Source organism: Silene latifolia, chromosome 10, assembly GCF_048544455.1.
Source record: "Silene latifolia isolate original U9 population chromosome 10, ASM4854445v1, whole genome shotgun sequence".
Taxonomy (NCBI): Eukaryota; Viridiplantae; Streptophyta; class Magnoliopsida; order Caryophyllales; family Caryophyllaceae; genus Silene; species Silene latifolia.
The window spans coordinates 94,082,893-94,089,819 of record NC_133535.1 but is presented as its reverse complement, the minus strand read 5'-3'; the positions used below and the strand labels follow the sequence as shown (position 1 = coordinate 94,089,819).

At 40.9% G+C, this 6,927-nt stretch overlaps 1 non-coding gene across 1 annotated transcript; it reads left to right on the top strand.

Annotated features, from left to right (window-relative positions):
* Positions 1–6,443: 6,443 nt before the first annotated feature.
* Positions 6,444–6,550, top strand: LOC141610326 (small nucleolar RNA R71). Its single transcript, XR_012528230.1, has one exon. It is a non-coding gene; the product is annotated as a small nucleolar RNA R71 (small nucleolar RNA).
* The last annotated feature ends 377 nt before the right edge of the window (positions 6,551–6,927 follow it).

The following is a 6,927-nucleotide window of genomic DNA, read 5'->3' as shown; positions in this document are numbered from 1 at the left end:
GATTTGTTGATTGCGAGTTGTATGCCGGTAGGCCGGCTGCCGGGGGTCATGACCGGTAGCGAGTGCGTAATTAATTGGAAGTATTCCCTGCCGGTTGGAGGAGTCGGCTGCCGGGGCACCGGCATAGAGAGCAAAGCTTCGTAAAAAGCGATGTGTTGTTGCTTGTTCGAGTCCCGATTCGAGTTCGAGGAAAGGCGAAATTGATGGTGGTATTCACTGTTGTTATGGGCAGAGAAAGGTGCGGTGATGGAGGAAATGCGGGTGATCGTGTTTGTCTGTGGTTGCTGCTACTGTCGAGTTCAGGCACGGTGCAGGTGGTGGTCTGAAGTCACGGTGGTTGTTGGTTGTACTGGTGGTGTATTAATGGTGATGGTGGGTTGTTAATGGTGGATTGATGAAAATGGTGAGTGATGAAAGGAGTGGAGATATGGCGGGTGAAAGGGGTCGAATTGATGAAGACGATGGTGACCGTATATCGAGATATGGTTAGTCATTGTGAAGTGAATGTTGAAGGTTGGTTAATTAATGGTGAAGGTGATGAATGAGATGCAGGGGACGAAAATGGTGGTGATTTCTGGTTGGAATGAATGATGTAGTTATGGAGGATGATGGTGATTGTCGTTGTTGATGCTGGTGTGGTTGCGGGGGTGTGGTTGTTGTCGGCGATTTACGATCCGAGAGTGGTGGTAATGGTGATTCGAAGTCGGATTAATTGGAGTGCTGCTCGGGCGATGTTTGGTGGTTTGCGGGGAGGTGTGATGGTGGAACAATGGTGATGGCGTAGTGGTTGTCCGAGGTTGAGCACGAAAATGGTGATGATGATGAATGTGATGAGCAGGGGAGTCGTGACTGGCGGTTGATGGCTGTGGTTGTGAAATGGAGGAGGTGAAGGTGGATTAATGGTGATGAATGATGGTGAAGGAAATGGTGGGTATTAATGGTGATGGTGATGGTGCTGGTGAAAGTATGAAATGCAGGGGAGTTGAGTGAGTGAAGAAGGTCAACTTTGACCATTGAGCTTTGTTGACTTCCTCTAACTTGACTTATACCAACCCGTCTTGACTCGCTTCACTTTATTTTCCGCCTTGCTTTTCGTCTCACCTATACATAATATTAATAAAGAAATTATGATACTACTATTATATAAAAATGCAATTAATTATTAATTATAACTAAAACGACTAATTATTATAAATTAGTTAATTAAATGAGCTATTTAATCGTATAAGCACACAAAATCGAGTCGGAATTAGGTATAAATGCGGGGCAAAATGTAACCAAAATACGACTCATCAAATCTCCCCACACTTAAACCTTACTCGTCCTCGAGTAAGCTCATTTAAACTAGACAGTGACCCATAATATAAAGAACTAGCTAAACTAATAATATCCGATGAGAGGCAATTAACGGGCCTTCTCCGTCCCTTCAACTCGCACCGAAACACAATGAGGTATGCATCCCGATGCAAGGCAAGTGGGGGCTTGCGGAAAATTTTTGACACATCCAACATTTAAGCACGAATCAACATATAAGATGCATCACAAAAAGTCAAACCGCTTTCCTCATCTAAGCGGCCGTTTTACTTTAAACAATTAAAGGTTTTGGTCGGGAGATACCGTCTCATAGTCTTGGCGGGGTGTCAATGCCCTAGTGGTGGCTCAAGCAACCTCAATATGACAACCAAATGCCTAGGAAACAAATTCAAAGGCGGGAAAGAGGGAAGCAAAGCCTAACCTTCAAGATTTACACGACACACACAAGATTCGACCAAATTGACCCATGACTAAGGGGACCAAGATTACCGACTTCCTCACGGTTGTCACTAGTCTCTCATTTAAAGAACGGGTGATTTTTGTGCAAAAAGTAACCAAAATCACTCATCTACTCGACTCGTGAGACATGCCCGCAATCTAACATGGAATCTTCTCCTTCAAGACCATTAATGAGATGCAAAAAAGGAAAATATGCATAAAAGAAACAAGGGTTGTAACGGGGCTAGGTGATGGGTCGAAACGGGATTGGTGCAAGCACCGTTATGGATCATTTGGAGTTTAAAATCAAGTTATTGTCAAAATTCCGCTTCTTCCACTTTTATTACAACAAAAGAGTAACGTCTACACCCTAACAAAAATCGGTTTCCCGAATTAATGCAAACATTGTGCAAACCCGACTCTCTTTGGAAAAATACAAAAATCGTCACCTTATTGCAACCAATGAGCAACGTCTACACCCTAACAAGAAATTGGCTTGCCAAAATCGAGCAAAAAATGTGTAAACCCGACTCACTTAGGAAAAACATCAAGTCCCCTTTTATTCTTGCAACGCCTTTTTCTACTCCATTGATGAAGGAGTGTTGCTTGGCTTTTTCTCATCAAACAAAGTAATTGTGCAAATTTTTTTCTTTTTCGTTACATTTTTCTCCTTTTCTATTTTCTTTTTCTTTTCTTTTTCTTTTCTTTTTCAAAACCTCTTTATTCAAAGCAAACCAAACTAAACCATCATTCCGACTCAAGTGGATTGTGCACATCCACTAAACCAAGATTCGAATCCCCTTCCTTCATACTACCAAAACTCATAGACAACTTTCTTGATCAAGGTCGGTTGTTTTTGGGTTGTAGTTAGTATCGTAGGTATCAAATGAAAGGTCAAGGCTCAAAAGGGGTAAACAAAATCGGTCCTAGTCTAAAGGGTCGAAGAATTAGGCTTATTTGGCAATGTGAGGCTCAAAAAGAAATGAAATGCAACTTGTTGTTTCAAAATATGCATATAAATGAACATCTCATGGTCTAAAAGGAAAGGACGCCATGCTTGTGCGTCGTGATGTGACATGCCACGCGAGGAGCCTACTCACACCTAAAGGGGGACCGGGTATGGATGTACCGGTCCCAAGGAGGCTCTAAATCTCACATGTAAGTAGCTATGTCGAAATCTAGGCCTAGTCTACGGTCTTGGTCTCACATGGTGGTCAAAACTTTCCGGTCTAGCCTCATTTCCCGGGTATTTGCAAGCAAACACCCTAACAAGGAGGTCACTAGGTGCAAGCCACTAAGAGGGGAAAGACACAGCTTAGACAATATCATCATAGAGGGTATCATACTCCCTTCCTAGACCAAATTTTGTTCAAAAATTTATATAAAAACTCGATGCAAAATGTAAATAAAGCAACAAACACATATTCACAAGATACGAAATGCATTTCTAAGTACTAGCAACATAAATAAACATGCAACAATTATCTAAACCTAAAGCACGTAAGCAACACACACCGAGTTCCAAAATGGAACATCCTCATCAACATAGCCCATCCTCCTCCATATATCCAACAATATAAAGGAAAAGAATAGTAAAGGAGAAAGAGATAGGAAAGATTAAACCGAGCGGTCTTCTAGTCTCCTAATGCCTCAAATGTCCCGTATGTGCCTGCGCCTCTTGTTAGACAAACATATATATACAATGCAATATTTTTGGAATTTTTGAAATTTTTCAATTTTTAGGCATTTTTTGAATTTTTATCAAATTTAAAGGTGCAAACAAATATTCACAAAGTGGATGTTTCCCTCCCCACACTTGAAATTTACATTGTCCTCAATGGAACAAAGTATAGGGAGAGAAAAGGTAAAAGAAAGGAACATATTTTTGGTGGTTTTTGAATTTTTTCGAAATTAAAGAACATGTTTTTGGATTTTTGAATATTCGAAAATAAATAACATGTTTTTTTTTTTTTTTTTTTTGTATTTTTAAAATGATGGAATTTCCTCCCCACACTTATTTATTTACATATTTCCAATGGAAATAAATGTGTGGAGGAAATTCGGAAATGAAATACATGTTTTTGGTGATTTTTGATTTTTCAAATTTTTAGCGATTTTCAAATAAATATGCAATGCATGATCTAATCTATATGCAAAATTGAAATACGATGCAACTATACTATATGAACACAAAGAGAGCTAATTTGGATTAGCTCCTTTTCGAATCATGCTACTAAATGTAAAATGCGGTAAAAACTTAATTAAAGAGGAGAAGAATATATACATTGCGGTGGTTCTTAAGTAACTCCACCAAACCTCTTCATTCAAAAGTTTTCATTCAACCGGGATCACTATCCCGAGATCCCACCAACTTTCCAACTTCAACACAAGAATCAATAACACACGACCCCTTGGTCTTCATCATCAAGTCATGCAACTTACTCATGGCATCTTGAATCTCTTGCCATTTTCGGTTCATTTCTTCTTCAAGCTTTTCCTTAGTCTCTTTGTCAAAATTAGGGTCACATACCCTTTTACCTTTTGATCTCTTCCTCCATCTTTTTGGTTTCTTCTTTTCAATTCTTGGTTTTGAATTTGGAGGGGCATTTGTGCTAGAATCGAACTTGATTTCCCAAGTCTTACTCATTTCCCCACACTTATCTTTAGCATTCACTTCTTCTTCAAGGAACTTATCCGGTGGTTCATCATCAACTTTTGTCTCACAAGCAATCAAGAATTCCATGTTCTCATCCTCTTCATTCTCATGGAGTTCTAATGTTTCCACGGCAAACATGTTTTGAACCACGGTTTTCTTTGAAGCATGTGGTAGCTTGAACTCAACTTTTTCCTTCCCAACTTTGAATGACAATTTTCCCTCTTTGACATCTATGACGGCTCCTCCCGTGGCCAAGAATGGCCTACCAAGAATGACACGAGAGCGTCTTCCCATAGGGATGTCCAACACAACAAAATCGGTAGGAATTGAAAGCTTGCCAATTTGAACCATGATATCCTTGAGAATCCCATTTGGAGATTTGATTGTTCCATCGGCAAGTTTAATTGTAATGGAAGTGCGGGCTAAGCTTGAAATATTCAACCTCTTCACAAGGGTAAGTGGTATGACACTCACACTTGCCCCTAAGTCACACAAAGCACTATCCACCTTTTGGTCACCAACGGTACATGAAATTGAGAAACTCCCGGGGTCATCAAGTTTGATGGGGATTTCTTTAGACTTTACCACATTGCACTCTTCACTTGAGGCATCAAACTCATGTCTACTAATGTCCACTCTTCTAGAAATGACTTCTTCTTGCTTGGCCAAAGAGTGTTCTTCTACCATCACCATCTCTTCTTTTTCCGGGTTCCTCTCAACTTCTACCCTCACATTTGGTGCTTCCACTATTTCCTCAAGCACAAATTCTTCACTCATAATGGTTGGTGTAGTCATAACCATCTCTCCCTTATCCGGGTCGACTTCAACATCCAAGCTTGTACCATGAATTGTCATTATTTGCTCAAGCACATAGTCTTCTATGCTCTCTTTTTCGGGCTCATGGTCAACTTCTTGGAATGTTTCCATAGCCATGGAAAAGAGAGTAGTGTAAGATAACTCCTCTTGACTTGACAAATCAAATGACTCTTCTTTTTCCTCTTCAACTCCAACCATGATAGCATTAACTTCCTTTGACTTCATAGGGTCCCTTGGATTTTGCCCTTGTCTTAGAAATACACCCGGTGGTTTTTGAGAACTCATGAGAGCTTGGGAAGCCACTTTAGCTTCAAGACTCTTGATTTGTTGTTGGGTACTACTTGCCAAATCCCCTATCAACTTCACCAAGTTTTCATATTTATCATCTCCCATGGTATTGCTTGCTTGGGGTGGTGGCTCTTGGTTGAAAGGTTGGTTGGAAATTGGAAGAGAAAAACCATATCCTTGATCTTTAAAGTTGGAATTTTGGTTGTTCCCTTGGTACCCTTGATTGAACCCTTGATTTTGCCCTTGGTTGTACCTTTGATTATTGTTGTATCCTTGATTGAACCCATTGTTGTTATTCCATTGATTGAATCCTTGGCCAAACCCTTGGTTAGCTTGGTTTCCTTGGTTTCCTTGGTAAAAGTTTTGATTACCTTGGTTCCCTTGGTTACCCCTATAATCTTGGTATGCTTGAGATTGGTTGGCAAAGTTTTGGTTGGATCCTTGGTTGTTGTTGAATGAGGGTCTAAGTGGACGGTTGGAAAAATTGTTAAATGCTTGGAAAGCATTCACCTCTTGCACATTGTTCCCATCAAAGTTGTTGTAATTGTTGGCACACAAGTCATATGTGTGACCACTTCCTCCACAAAGTTCACAACTTGAGACTTGACCCACTTCCTCCATGGGTGCCCCATGTGAGGTTGCGGCTTGGTGCACTTGATTTCTTTGAAACTTCTCAAATTGTTTTGTGAGTAAGTCGAGCTTGGCATTTGTCTCGTAGTTGGAGGCGTTTTCCTTAGGAAACTTCCCATTCCTTCTTAGCATGTTTCCTCTAGAACCATAGTTTGCTTCCGAATCTACCATTTTCTTGATCAATGCCGTGCCCTCTTCATCACTCAAGTGATCAAATCCTCCCCCCGCGGAGGCATTTACCATCTCCTTAGTCCTCGGTAGCAAAGTTTGGAAAAATGTTTGAGTGATGTACCATTCCGGTATTCCATGGTGGGGGCAACTTGCTATCAAGTCTTGATAACGGTCCCAAGCTTCACCCAAACACTCCCCATCCTCTTGTTGAAATGTATGAATCTCATTACGGAGCATCGCGGTCTTTGAGGAAGGGTAATATTTGGCCATGAATGATTTAGCCAAAGCATCCCAAGTAGTGAAAGTATCCGGTGGGTGAATGTTCAACCATCGGTCCGCTTTGCCCGTCAATGAAAACGGAAACAACATCATTCTCAAGGTGTCCTCGGACACCCCATTCTTTTTCATCATTGAAACCTTCCTCTTAAACTTCCGGAGGTGAGCATGGGCATCCTCTTCAATATGCCCCCCGAACAAATCCTTCTCAATCAACCCGACTTGGGCGGGATGCATCTCAAAGTTGTTGGGAGCCAATGTGCCAAAATTAATTGGGTCACAAGCATCATTGTGGTTAGGACGGTTATGGTCACGTAAAGCCATTGGTGGTGGTGGTG